This window comes from Pelobates fuscus, chromosome 1 (genome assembly GCF_036172605.1).
Source record: "Pelobates fuscus isolate aPelFus1 chromosome 1, aPelFus1.pri, whole genome shotgun sequence".
Taxonomy (NCBI): domain Eukaryota; kingdom Metazoa; phylum Chordata; class Amphibia; order Anura; family Pelobatidae; genus Pelobates; species Pelobates fuscus.
This window is the reverse complement of record NC_086317.1, coordinates 488,491,555-488,506,313: the sequence shown is the minus strand read 5'-3', so window position 1 is coordinate 488,506,313 and position 14,759 is coordinate 488,491,555. Positions and strand designations below refer to the sequence as shown.

Below are 14,759 nucleotides of genomic sequence, written 5' to 3'. Positions count from 1 at the left end.
TTCAAGCGGCTCTGTCAGGCCTACTTCAGCGTGTGCTCTGCAGCACTGTTCCAGTGCACATTGCCAATCATATCTGGTGTCTCTATAGCGTGCTTTTACAACCAAAATTTGCTTTTCACTGTTATAGATTGAATAGCAGTTACTTGTCTTCAAGCGGGTGTCTCAGGCCTACAGTGTGTGCTCTGCAGAACTGTTACAGTTCACATTGCCAATCATATCTGGTCTCACAGTAGCTTGCACGCATAGTACCACTAATCCCCAAAAAAATGACAGGCAGAGGCAGGCCACCCCGCAGGGGCCGTCGTGGTCGTGGTGCTGTGATTCCCTTTTGCCCTAGAATAATGCCCAGTTTTCAGAAGCCACGTACCCTGAACTTGAAAAGTTCTGAGGACTTAGTTGACTGGCTAACACAGGACACCCAATCTTGTACAGCCTCCGCTCGGAATCTTGACGCACCATCCTCCTCCAGCTAAGCTTCAGGCACCTCTCAAGATAGCACTCACCCGCCTGCCGCCACCACCAAAACTAGCACCACAGCCGCTTTACTTGGTATGTCAGAGGAGTTATTCACACACCCGTTTGAAGAAATGAGTGATGCGCAACCATTATTGCTAGAGGATGTAGATAACAGGGATATGTCTCAGGCAGGCAGCATTAAACACATGGAGGTACGGTGTGATGATGATGATGTTGTACCCGCTGCTGCTTCCTTTTCTGAATTGTCAGATACAAGCGAAGCGGTTGATGAGGACGATGCGTCCATGGATGTCACGTGGGTGCCCGCTAGAAGAGAAGAAGAACAGGGTGAAAGATCAGATGGGGAGACAGAGAGGAGGAGGAGGAGACCAGTTGGAAGCAGGGGGGGGTCGTCGCAAGGAGCTAGTGGCACAGTCAGACAGCATGCATCGGCACCCGGGGTCAGCCAGACAGCACGCCAATCAACGCATGCTGTGTCCACCACCAGAATGCCGTCATTGCAGAGCTCAGCAGTGTGGCATTTTTTTTGTGTGTCTGCCTCTGACAACAGCGATGCCATTTGCAACCTGTGCCAAAGGAAACTGAGTCGTGGGAGGTCCAACACCCACCTAGGTACAACTGCTTTGCGTAGGCACATGATCTCACATCACAAACGCCTATGGGATCAACACATGAGTACAAGCAGCACGCCTACTCTAAGCCGCCATCCTCCTCCTGGTCCAGCATCTTCAGCCACGTCAACCACTGCTGTCCTTCTTGCCCCCTCTCAACCATCCGCCACTCCGTCTCCAGCCTTGAGCAGTTCCCGCTCATCTGCCCACAGTCATGTGTCTGTCAAGGACATGTTTGAGCGTAAGAAGCCAATGTCACCAAGTCACCCCCTTGCCCAGCGTCTGACAGCTGGCTTGTCCGAACTATTAGCCCGCCAGCTTTTACCATACAATCTGGTTGAGTCTGAGGCGTTCAAAAAATTTGTAGCTATTGGGACACCGCAGTGGAAGGTACCCGGCCGGAATTTCTTTTCACAAAAGGCAATCCCCAACTTGTACTCGATTGTGCAAAAGGAAGTCATGGCATGTCTGGCACACAGTGTTGGGGCAAGGGTCCATCTGACCACTGATACCTGGTCTGCAAAGCATGATCAGGGCAGGTATATCACCTACACTGCGCATTGGGTAAACCTGCTGACGGCTGACAATCAAGGAATGCGTGGCATTGCAGAGGAGTTGGTGACACCGCCACGAATTGCAGGCAGTCCTGCTGCCGCCACCTCCTCTACTCCTCCTACTCCATCCTCTTCCATAACCTCCTCGGCTGAGTCCTCTTGTGCCGCCGCTTCTTGCTCCACATCAACGGCACCCCCCCAGCTCCCCAGGTACTATTCCACATCCCGGATACGGCAGTGTCACGCCGTTTTGGGTTTGACTTGCTTGAAAGCAGAGAGTCACACCGGACAAGCACTCCTGTCCGCCCTGAACGCACAGGTGGAAAAGTGGCTGACTCCGCAGCAACTGGATATCGGCAAAGTGGTGTGTGACAACGGAAAAAATTTGATAGCGGCATTGAAGTTGGGCAAGTTGACACATGTGCCGTGCATGGCACATGTGTGTAATCTGATCGTACAACGCTTTGTGCATAAGTACACAGGCTTACAGGACGTCCTGAAGCAGGCCAGGAAGGTGTGTGGCCATTTCAGGCGTTCCTACACGGCCATGGCTCACTTTGCCGATATCCAGCGGCGAAACAACATGCCAGTGAGGCGCTTAATTTGCGACAGCCCTACACGTTGGAATTCAACACTCCTAATGTTCGACCGCCTGCTCCAACAAGAAAAAGCTGTTAATGAATATTTGTATGACCGGGGTGCTAGGACAGCCTCTGGGGAGCTGGGAATTTTTTTGCCACGTTACTGGACGCTCATGCGCAATGCCTGTAGGCTCATGCGTCCTTTTGAGGAGGTGACAAACCTAGTCAGTCGCACCGAAGGCACCATCAGCGACATCATACCATTTGTTTTCTTCATGGAGCGTGCCCTGCGAAGAGTGCTGGATCAGGCTGTAGATGAGCGTGAAGAGGAAGAGTTGTGGTCACCATCACCACCAGAAACAGCCTTATCAGCATCGCTTGCTGGACCTGCGGCAACGCTGGAAGAGGATTGTGAGGAAGAGGAGTCAGAGGAGGATTGTAGCTTTGAGGAGGAGGAGGAGGAGCAAGACCAAACACAACAGGCATCCCAGGGTGCTCGTTGTCACCTATCTGGTACCCGTGGTGTTGTACGTGGCTGGGGGGGAAGAACATACCTTCAATGACATCAGTGAGGAGGAGGAACGGGAAATGAGTAGCTCGGCATCCAACCTTGTGCAAATGGGGTCTTTCATGCTGTCCTGCCTGTTGAGGGACCCTCGTATAAAAAGGCTGAAGGAGAATGACCTGTACTGGGTGTCCACGCTACTAGACCCCCGGTATAAGCAGAAAGTGGCGGAAATGTTACCCAATTACAACAAGTCGGAAAGGATACAGCATTTGCAAAATAAATTAAAAAGTATGCTTTACACAGCGTATAAGGGTGATGTCACAGCACAACGGGAATCTAACAGGGGGAGAGGTGGAAGTCATCCTCCTCCTCCTCCTCCTCCCACGACGGCAAGGACAGGACGCTTTAAAGACGTGTTGTTGATGGAGGACATGCGGACCTTTTTAAGTCCTATGCATCGCCACAGCCCTTCGGGATCCACCCTCAGAGAGCAACTCGACCGACAGGTAGCAGACTACCTCGCCTTAACTGCAGATATCGACACTCTGAGGAGCGATGAACCCCTTGACTACTGGGTGTGCAGTCTTGACCTGTGGCCTGAGCTATCCCAATTTGCGATATAACTTCTGGCCTGCCCCGCTTCAAGTGTCCTGTCAGAAAGGACCTTCAGTGCAGCAGGAGGTATTGTCACTGAGAAGAGAAGTCGCCTAGGTCAAAAAAGTCTAGATTACCTCACCTTTATTAAGATGAATGAGGGATGGATCCCAAAGGGACTGACACTGGGCGATACATTCGATTAAAAAAAGGCCTGATGAGATGAGCTGCCTTGGGCTCAAAATTGTCCACACGCTGCTGTATTTTAGCTCTGAATGACGTTTGACTTGCGTGACTTATCCGCCACCAACTAGGGCACTTTCTGCCTGTGAAACAAACAAATTTTTCTGGCCGCTGCTGTAGCAGCGGCTGCAACAATACCAAATTTTTCAGGCATGTGTACATGCCTAATTTTTAGGCCCACTGGTGCAAGTGGACTGATTACAATTACAGGGCCTCTAAAGAGTCCTGTATTGTTATTTGTCGTCACTACCTTCCCGCGTCGGGAGTGGGTCATTTGCGCCCCTGCTGCCTTCCTTGCATGTGGTAGCTGTTTGTCAGGGATTTGTCAATCCATATCTGCCAAGTGACCCTATGTAGGGGGAACAGTCCCAATTCTGCTCTGTGTCAGTGTGTATCAGGGGTTTTGAGGACAGGTGTCAATCCATATCTGCCAAGTGACCCTATGTATATCTGCTGTCAGTACACAGGAAAAGTTAAAATATTTCTTGTTCTACGTTCTCTGCAACTCCACGCACCGACTCATCCAATACATGAAGATCTGGGGTTTCTCTGACTCTCCTCAGTAGTGTATCAAACAGAGTCTGCACTGTGGTAACACGGACATCTTCAGGACATAACTCAACTATTTGCAGATAGGCAGTCTGCAGCTTCTCTTTTTCACCTGTTCTCTTCTTTCTCTTATGCGTATTCTTGTCTATATGCAGGTGGTCTCTTGCCTTTCTTTTAACCAATTCGTTCCTTCCATATGGTTTCAAAAGATCTCTGGCATCATTACTTTCAACGCAAATAACGTCATCATAGTTAGTCTCCTCATTATTCACCGGGAAGAGAGTGTACCCACAGCATGCTCTTGCCATTGCCTACTCCACCTTCAACGACAGGGTGCAAGTCCCAAGGAGAAGGATCATTCACTTTATTATCTGTCTTTATTTCACAAGTAGTGCCTGGAACATCCTCATGGGTCACAAGATGTAAATCTGGACTAATGTCAACCCCAGGGTCTGGAAAATATAAAGAGTCCTGTATTGTTATTTGTCGTCACTACCTTCCCGCGTCGGGAAGATTTCTTGCACAGGGCGCCCAAAGGCCTAAGGCTGGCCCTGTGCATGGGTCAGTGGCTCTGCACCAGACTTCCCTCCAATTGATTACATAGTTACATAGTTAGATAGCTGAAAAGAGACTTGCGTCCATCAAGTTCAGCCTTCCTCACACCTGTTTTTTGCTGTTGATCCAAAAGAAAAGAAAAAAAAAAAAAAAAAAAAAAAAAAAAAAAAGAAAAAAACCCAGTTTGAAGCACAATTTTGCAACAAGCTAGGACAAAAAATTCCTTCTTGACCCCAGAATGGCAGTCAGATTTATCCTTGAATCAAGCAGTTATTACCCTACATTGAAAGATTATATCCTTGAATATTCTGTCTTTGCAAGTATATAAGTATATTTGATCAAAGTTAAAGGATTTCAAGTGGACTGATTACAATCACAGGGCTTCTAAAGAGTCCTGTATTGTTATTTGTCGTCACTACCTTCCCGCGTCGGGAGTGGGTCATTTGCGCCCCTGCTGCCTTCCTTGCATGTGGTAGCTGTTTGTCAGGGATTTGTCAATCCATATCTGCCAAGTGACCCTATGTAGGGGGAACAGTCCCTATTCTGCTCTGTGTCAGTGTGTATCATGGTCTCTGTGGACAAGGAACAGTCTCTATTCTGCTCTGTGTCAGTGTGTATCAGGGGTTTTGAGGACAGGTGTCAATCCATATCTGCCAAGTGACCCTATGTAGGGGGAACAGTCTCTATTCTGCTCTGTGTCAGTGTGTATCAGGGATCATTAGGACAGGTGTCAATCCATATCTGCCAAGTGACCCTATGTAGGAGGAACAGTCTCTATTCTGCTCTGTGTCAGTGTGTATCAGGGATCATTAGGATAGGTGTCAATCCATATCTGCCAAGTGACCCTATGTAGGGGGAACAGTCTCTATTCTGCTCTGTGTCAGTGTGTATCAGGGATCATTAGGACAGGTGTCAATCCATATCTGCCAAGTGACCCTATGTAGGAGGAACAGTCTCTATTCTGCTCTGTGTCAGTGTGTATCAGGGATCATTAGGATAGGTGTCAATCCATATCTGCCAAGTGACCCTATGTAGGAGGAACAGTCCCTATTCTGCTCTGTGTCAGTGTGTATCAGGGATCATTAGGATAGGTGTCAATCCATATCTGCCAAGTGACCCTATGTAGGGGGAACAGTCTCTATTCTGCTCTGTGTCAGTGTGTATCAGGGATCATTAGGATAGGTGTCAATCCATATCTGCCAAGTGACCCTATGTAGGGGGAACAGTCCCTATTCTGCTCTGTGTCAGTGTGTATCATGGTCTCTGTGGACAAGGAACAGTCCCTATTCTGCTCTGTGTCAGTGTGTATCAGGGGTTTTGAGGACAGGTGTCAATCCATATCTGCCAAGTGACCCTATGTAGGGGGAACAGTCTCTATTCTGCTCTGTGTCAGTGTGTATCAGGGATCATTAGGACAGGTGTCAATCCATATCTGCCAAGTGACCCTATGTAGGAGGAACAGTCTCTATTCTGCTCTGTGTCAGTGTGTATCAGGGATCATTAGGATAGGTGTCAATCCATATCTGCCAAGTGACCCTATGTAGGAGGAACAGTCTCTATTCTGCTCTGTGTCAGTGTGTATCAGGGATCATTAGGATAGGTGTCAATCCATATCTGCCAAGTGACCCTATGTAGGAGGAACAGTCCCTATTCTGCTCTGTGTCAGTGTGTATCAGGGATCATTAGGATAGGTGTCAATCCATATCTGCCAAGTGACCCTATGTAGGGGGAACAGTCTCTATTCTGCTCTGTGTCAGTGTGTATCAGGTATCATTAGGATAGGTGTCAATCCATATCTGCCAAGTGACCCTATGTAGGGGGAACAGTCCCTATTCTGCTCTGTGTCAGTGTGTATCATGGTCTCTGTGGACAAGGAACAGTCCCTATTCTGCTCTGTGTCAGTGTGTATCATGGTCTCTGTGGACGGTGAACAGTCTCTATTCTGCTCTGTGTCAGTGTGTATCATGGTCTCTGTGGACAAGGAACAGTCTCTATTCTGCTCTGTGTCAGTGTGTATCAGGGATCATTAGGATAGGTGTCAATCCATATCTGCCAAGTGACCCTATGTAGGGGGTACAGTCCCTATTCTGCTCTGTGTCAGTGTGTATCAGTGGTTTTGAGGACAGGTGTCAATCCATATCTGCCAAGTGACCCTATGTAGGGGGAACAGTCTCTATTCTGCTCTGTGTCAGTGTGTATCAGGGCTGGGCTTTGAGGACAGGTGTCAATGTTAGGTGATGTCTGCCCTTTATGGATTAAAAGCAGACTCTGCATCAACTGTGCAATTTTCCATGGGAGTTTTGCCATGGATCCCCCTCCGGTATGCCACAGTCCAGGTGTTAGTCCCCTTGAAACAACTTTTCCATCACTGTTGTGGCCAGAAAGAGTCCCTCTTTTTAAAATTCGCCTGCCCATTGAAGTCAATGGCGGTTCACGCGGTTCGCGAACATTTGCGGAAGTTCGCGTTCGCGAACCGAAAATTCCGGGTTCGCGACAACACTACATACAGATACATCCTAGCTAGATGGGATAAAAGGCTGTAGTTAATGAGCTCTCCTATGAGACCTATATGTCTATGTGAATAGCATTGCATATCAAATCAAATATATCATTACAGAAGTAAGGAGAAACCGCTATCTATGGTGTATACAATCCATAAATAATATGGGCTAAACAAGGGAGTAGGAGGTATTCAGATGGATAGAGGTAAGAAAAAGACAGAAAGGGGAGTATTCGCTAAACCTCATGCTGTCCGTAGGTAAACACAGATACTTGCCTATACCTCAGCACACCTATAATCTGAGTTCCAAGGAAAAAGCAATACACCTCTATACACAAAGAAAACATAACTCAAAATAATAATAATAAAGGCAGGAATATATAGCAGAGAGAGGAGTACAGATAGGACCCAAATTAAATCCCCAGCACACAGTCACATGCCTATACCTCAGCACACCTAAACACTGTGTGCCCCCCATAGGGTACATATCCAATATAAACTGTCTCCTGCCTATACCTCAGCACACCTAAAAACTGTGTGCCCACCATAGGGTACATATCCACTATAAACCAAGGAAAAACTACTGCAACCTAGGGCCCACCTAGCAATACATACAAACATGTGTGACTACACAAACCATTAAAAGGTCAAAAAAGGCTACTTGGAACCCTGTACTACAAATAGCTACCATCCTGCTAGGCCTAATAAGTCCCACATTACCTCGGCTCACCACAATGATTTGCCTACATACCAAAGAAAAAAGTTCACACTGGAGAATCGAAAACATACTACTACATACTAAATAAGATAAGTGCGACCCAAAGAGAAAAATAAAAAAAGACCAAAATGCATTTCGGTGTGTAGCTTTTTTGTGTGTGTGTGTATTGATTCTTTAAGGGTTACCCCTACTGTAGAGCCTCTGGGTGAGGTTTTCCTTAACCCATGGGTTCATTTTCACTATATACAGTTACAATATATATACTCTCTCGTCTGATGCAGGTTATGTGCTTCTCATGGCTTTTATATAAGATGAAAGCCAAAAGTCGCAACATGAACAGACAATATTCACAATAAAAATAGTATATTGAATGGAATGGAAAAAGGAAGTAGTGATGCCAGAGCCAGCCCCAGTGGGACCATGACTCCATGCGGCACCACTTTATATATGTGCAGTTCTGGGCCCCCAACACCTTGTCCTGTGGAGTGGGAAGGGCAGTAGTCTGATTTTTCCCTCCTGCAGCTGCATGTCTTCTCCACTCACAAATCGCGAGAGCATTGCCCCGGGTTGCCACAGATTGCGTGAGATGTAATCATGAAGCTGCAGGAGGGGAAGATCCGACTTCTGGACCCCCTCTCCACAGGACACAGCATAATCTGCCACTGTACAAGCAGCATAATCTGGCCACAGGTAACAGGCAGGGAGGGGTAATAAACTTAATTATACAGACACTGCATCCACTACACACAGTGCACACACTACATGCACTACACACAGACACTGCACGCACTAGACACAGACACTACATCCACTACATGCACTACACACAGACACTGCATCCACTGCACACACTACATACAGACACTGCATCCACTACATGTACTACACACAGACAATATATCCACTACACACATTGCACACACTACATCCACTGCACGCACTACACAGACATTGCATCCACTGCACACACTACACAGACATTGCATCCACTGCACACACTACACAGACATTGCATCCACTACACTCACTGCACACACTACATGCACTACACTACGCCCACTATACACACTGTATGCACTGCACACACCAACTATACTATGCATCCACTACACACACTACATCCACTACACACACACTACATCCACTGCACTTACCAAACATACTCTGCATCCACTACACTTCACCCACTATACAAACAGACAGTGCACCCACACTGCACCTACTACACAGACACTGCACCCACTACACTGCATCCACTACACAGACACTGCGCCTACTACACCAACACTGCACCCACTATACTGCATCCACTACACAAACACTGCATCCACTACAGATAAAGGAAAGGTAGCACCAATAAAATATAAAGGAAGTATACTACTATCACATATGACAAGCTGGAGAAGTAGATGCACAATATCTAAAAAGTCCAGAGTGAGAAGTCTATGAGGTGGATAAATCCAAAAATGGAAACCTGTCCATGGAGGATGGTTCAATCTATATAGTAGGTGTATTCCTCAATGTGGTATGAATAAATCCTTGAAGTTCATTTAAAATAGATAAAGATGACAACTAATGGTGCTGCATGTCCCAAATGGGGGTTAAATACAGTATAAAAAATCTTTATGGTCGTACTCACTTTATGCATCCACTACACAAACACACACTCTGCATCCACTGCACACATACTGCATCCACTGCACACATACTGCATCCACTGCACACATACTGCATCCACTGCACACATACTGCATCCACTACACACATACTGCATCCACTACACACATACTGCATCCACTACACACTCTGTATCTACTACACAAACACACACACTGCATCCACTGTATCTGTAACGGATCGCCTGGCACCCCGACTTGGTACCTCCGTTAATGGATGCTCCTAGTGCTTCCTGAGGACTCCAAGCACTCTGGCAGACACCACAATCACCGAATCCGAGAAACCTTTTAAATTCTCCCAAGCATATGAATGCTGTAGACCATTGAATAGGAACCATACGAATAAGCTTGTACTCCTAGCAGTCAACTGGAACAGCATGCAATAAATCCTTCCCCCAATAATGAGACGACACTTCACTTTGAGGGTAAAACAGGAACTCTGGACTGGCTCATCCAGCCTGGCTTTTATTTCCAACTCACACATACAGGCCACACCCAGGGGGAGGCATAAAAGAACCAATGACATAGATGTTACCTCCCACACATCCCCTCCCCTTAGTGTGACACATAATCCCATTATGCATACAGTGTAAAATATACTTTTACACAACTTTCATAACTTTAAAACCATACATCACATTCACATAAAAATACATATCCACAATCAATCCATTCAGGGGAACAACATATTAAAAAATGGCATTAATCTGACCAGGGGTTCAAAAGTTACTAAAAGTATCTTTTGTTCCTTTCTGGCTGGCAGAAAAACATCCCCACAATGCACCCTGGTTTCCTCCCTTCTGCCCTGGAGTTAATTGGAGAAGTAATCCAATTACCCAGGACTAAAGGCAGACTCCATTAACCACATGGTTGCAAAACGACATAAAACACTTTAAAATACATAAAGTCACATTTACACATAACACACAGAAATTTCACCTATCCCCAGATAGCTGGGATCTGCACGCACAAAACTACCAAATAGCGCGCAGATCCTACTCACACAGTACAATTGCCATGGAGCTAAAGTCTTTCCCATAGTCTTTCATTATATGGATAGGCTCCATGGTATGGCTATCTGGGGTATCACATTCCCATTAAGTCTGGTCCATAGTCCAAAGGCAAGAGGCGGGCAATCAGCCCCCTCCAAGGACACGTGGCGAGGTCGGTTTCGCCACAGTATCTACTACACACATACTGCATGTTTCAGGTATTGTACCGGAGGATTGGAGGGAGGCAGATGTTGTTCCTATATTTAAAAAGGGTTCAAAATCCTTGCCTGGAAATTATAGACCTGTGAGCTTAACTTCTGTGACTGGGAAATTATTTGAACGGCTATTAAGGGATAATATTCAGGAATTCATTGGGAAGAACTGTGTTATTAGCAATAATCAGCATGGTTTTATGAAACATAGGTCATGTCAAACTAACCTAATTGCATTCTACGAAGAAGTAAGTAGAAATATAGATCAGGGTGTTGCAGTGGATGTGATCTACTTGGATTTTGCCAAGGCATTTGATACGGTTCCTCACAATAGGTTAGTCTTCAAACTAAAAGAAATTGGTCTAGATGAATATTCTTGTTCTTGGGTAGAACAGTGGCTTAAGGATAGAGAACAGCGAGTTGTCATAAATGGTAAATTTTCAAGCTGGACAAAAGTGGTAAGTGGTGTCCCTCAGGGTTCTGTTTTGGGACCGCTTCTATTTAACATATTTATAAATGATCTTGAAATGGGCATTGAAAGCCATGTATCAGTGTTTGCAGATGACAAAACTTTGTAAAGTAATAAAATGTGAGCAGGATATTGCCTTGCTGCAGAGGGATTTGGATAGATTGGGGGACTGGGCACTAAAATGGCAGATGAAATTTAACGTAGAAAATGCAAAGTTATGCACTTCGGGGTTAAGAATGCACAAGCAATTTACACCCTAAATGGTAGTGAACTAGGGATAACCACACACTAGAAGGATTTGGGAATTGTTATAGACAACAAATTAGGTAGCAATATGCAATGTCAATCTGCCGTTGCTAAGGCCAGTAAGGTTTTGTCATGTATAAATAGGGGCATAAATTCTCGAGATGAAAATATAATTTTGCCTCTTTATAGATCGCTGGTAAGACCACACCTTGAATATGCTGTGCAATTTTGGGCACCTGTTCTAAAGAAGGATATCATGGCACTAGAAAAAGTGCAGAGACGAGCTACAAAATTGATAAAAGGAATGGAGCATTTTAGTTATGAAGAAAGGTTAAAAAATTTAAATCTCTTCAGTTTTGAAAAATGGCGCCTTAGAGGGGATAGGATAACATTATACAAATATATTCGGGGCCATTACAAACCATTATCTGGAAATTTATTCATAAACAGGGCTATACATAGGACACGAGGTCACACATTTAGGCTTGAAGAAAGGAGATTTCATCTAAGGCAAAGAAAAGGTTTTTTTACAGTAAGAGCAATAAGGATATGGAATTCATTGCCGGAAGAGGTGGTTTTGTCAGAGTCTATACAGATGTTTAAGTTGCAATTGGATAAATACTTGCAAAAACATAACATACAGGGATATACTTTCTAATTAGTGGGGTAATAGCTGCTTGATCCAAGGAGACATCTGACTGCTATTTTGGGGTCAAGAAGGAATTTTTTCCTAGTTTGTTGCAAAATTGGAAGCGCTTCAGACTGGGTTTTTTGCCTTCTTTTGGATCAACAGCAAAAGCATATGTGAGGAAAGCTGAACTTGATGGACGCAAGTGTCTTTTCAGCTATGTAACTATGTAACATTTTGCATCTACTACACACACAGTGCATCCACTACACAAACACACACACTGCATCCACTACACACACACACTGCATCCACTACACAAACACACACTCTGCATCCACTACACAAACACACACTCTGCATCCACTACACAAACACACACTCTGCATCCACTACACAAACACACACTCTGCATCCACTACACAAACACACACTCTGCATCCACTACACAAACACACACTCTGCATCCACTACACAAACACACACTCTGCATCCACTACACAAACACACACTCTGTATCTACTACACACATACTACATCCACTACACAAACACACTCTGTGTAGTGGATGCAGTATGTGTGTAGTAGATACAGATTGTGTGTTTGTGTAGTAGATGCAGTATGTGTGTAGTAGATACAGAGTGTGTAGTGGATGTAGTATGTGTGTAGTAGATACAGATTGTGTAGTGGATGCAGTATGTGTGTAGTAGATACAGAGTGTGTGTTTGTGTAGTGGATGCAGTATGTGTGTAGTGGATGTAGTATGTGTGTAGTAGATACAGATTGTGCAGTGGATGCAGTATGTGTGTAGTAGATGCAGAGTGTGTGTTTGTGTAATGGATGCAGTATGTGTGTAGTAGATACAGAGTGTGTTTGTGTAGTGGATGTGGTATGTGTGTAGTAGATACAGAGTGTGTAGTGGATGTAGTGGATGCACTGTGTGTAGTGGATGCACTATGTGTGTAGTAGATACAGAGTGTGTGTTTGTGTAGTGGATGTAGTATGTGTGTAGTAGATACAGAGTGTGTAGTGGATGCAGTATGTGTGTAGTGGATGCAGTATGTGTGTAGTGGATGCAGTATGTGTAGTGGATGCAGTATGTGTAGTGGATGCAGTATGTGTGTAGTGGATGTCGTGTGTGTAGTAGATACAGAGTGTGTGTTTGTGTAGTGGATGCAGTATGTGTGTAGTAGATACAGAGTGTGTGTTTATGTAGTAGATGTAGTATGTGTGTAGTAGATCCAGAGTGTGTAGTGGATGCAGTATGTGTGTAGTAGATACAAACACACACATACTGCATCCACTACACACATAGTGCATCCACTACACACATAGTGCATCCACTACACACATAGTGCATCCACTACACACATAGTGCATCCACTACACACATAGTGCATCCACTACACACATAGTGCATCCACTACACACATAGTGCATCCACTACACACATACTACATCCACTACACACATAGTGCATCCACTACACACATACTACATCCACTACACACATACTACATCCACTACACACATACTACATCCACTACACACATACTACATCCACTACACACATACTACATCCACTACACACATACTACATCCACTACACACATACTACATCCACTACACACATACTACATCCACTACACACATACTACATCCACTACATCCACTACATCCACTACACACATACCACATCCATTACACAAACACACTCTGCATCTACTACACACATACTGCATCCACTGCACAATCTGTATCTACTACACACATACTGCATCCACTACACAAACACACACTCTGTATCTACTACACACATACTACATCCACCACACAAACACACTCTGTGTAGTGGATGCAGTATGTGTGTAGTAGATACAGAGTGTGTGTTTGTGTAGTGGATGCAGTATGTGTGTAGTAGATACAGAGTATGTGTTTGTGTAGTAGATGCAGAGTGTGTGTTTGTGAAGTAGATGCAGTATGTGTGTAGTAGATACAGAGTGTGTAGTGGATGTAGTATGTGTGTAGTAGATACAGATTGTGTAGTGGATGCAGTATGTGTGTAGTAGATGCAGAGTGTGTGTTTGTGTAATGGATGCAGTATGTGTGTAGTAGATACAGAGTGTGTGTTTGTGTAGTGGATGCAGTATGTGTGTACTGGATGCAGTATGTGTGTAGTAGATACAGAGTGTGTAGTGGATGTATGTGTGTAGTAGATACAGATTGTGCAGTGGATGCAGTATGTGTGTAGTCGATGCAGAGTGTGTGTTTGTGTAATGGATGCAGTATGTGTGTAGTAGATACAGAGTGTGTGTTTGTGTAGTGGATGTGGTATGTGTGTAGTAGATACAGAGTGTGTAGTGGATGTAGTATGTGTGTAGTGGATGCAGTATGTGTGTAGTAGATACAGAGTGTGTGTTTGTGTAGTGGATGTAGTATGTGTGTAGTAGATACAGAGTGTGTAGTGGATGCAGTATGTGTGTAGTGGATGTCGTATGTGTGTAGTGGATACAGAGTGTGTGTTTGTGTAGTGGATGCAGTATGTGTGTAGTAGATCCAGAGTGTGTGTTTATGTAGTAGATGTAGTATGTGTGTAGTAGATCCAGAGTGTGTAGTGGATGCAGTATGTGTGTAGTAGATACAAAC

At 44.9% G+C, this 14,759-nt stretch overlaps 1 protein-coding gene across 1 annotated transcript in view; it reads right to left on the bottom strand.

The window, feature by feature from the left end:
* The window catches only part of LOC134600331 (ecto-ADP-ribosyltransferase 5-like), an 88,790-nt gene that overhangs the window by 50,512 nt on the left and 23,519 nt on the right, over positions 1 to 14,759 (bottom strand). The window lies entirely within an intron of this gene.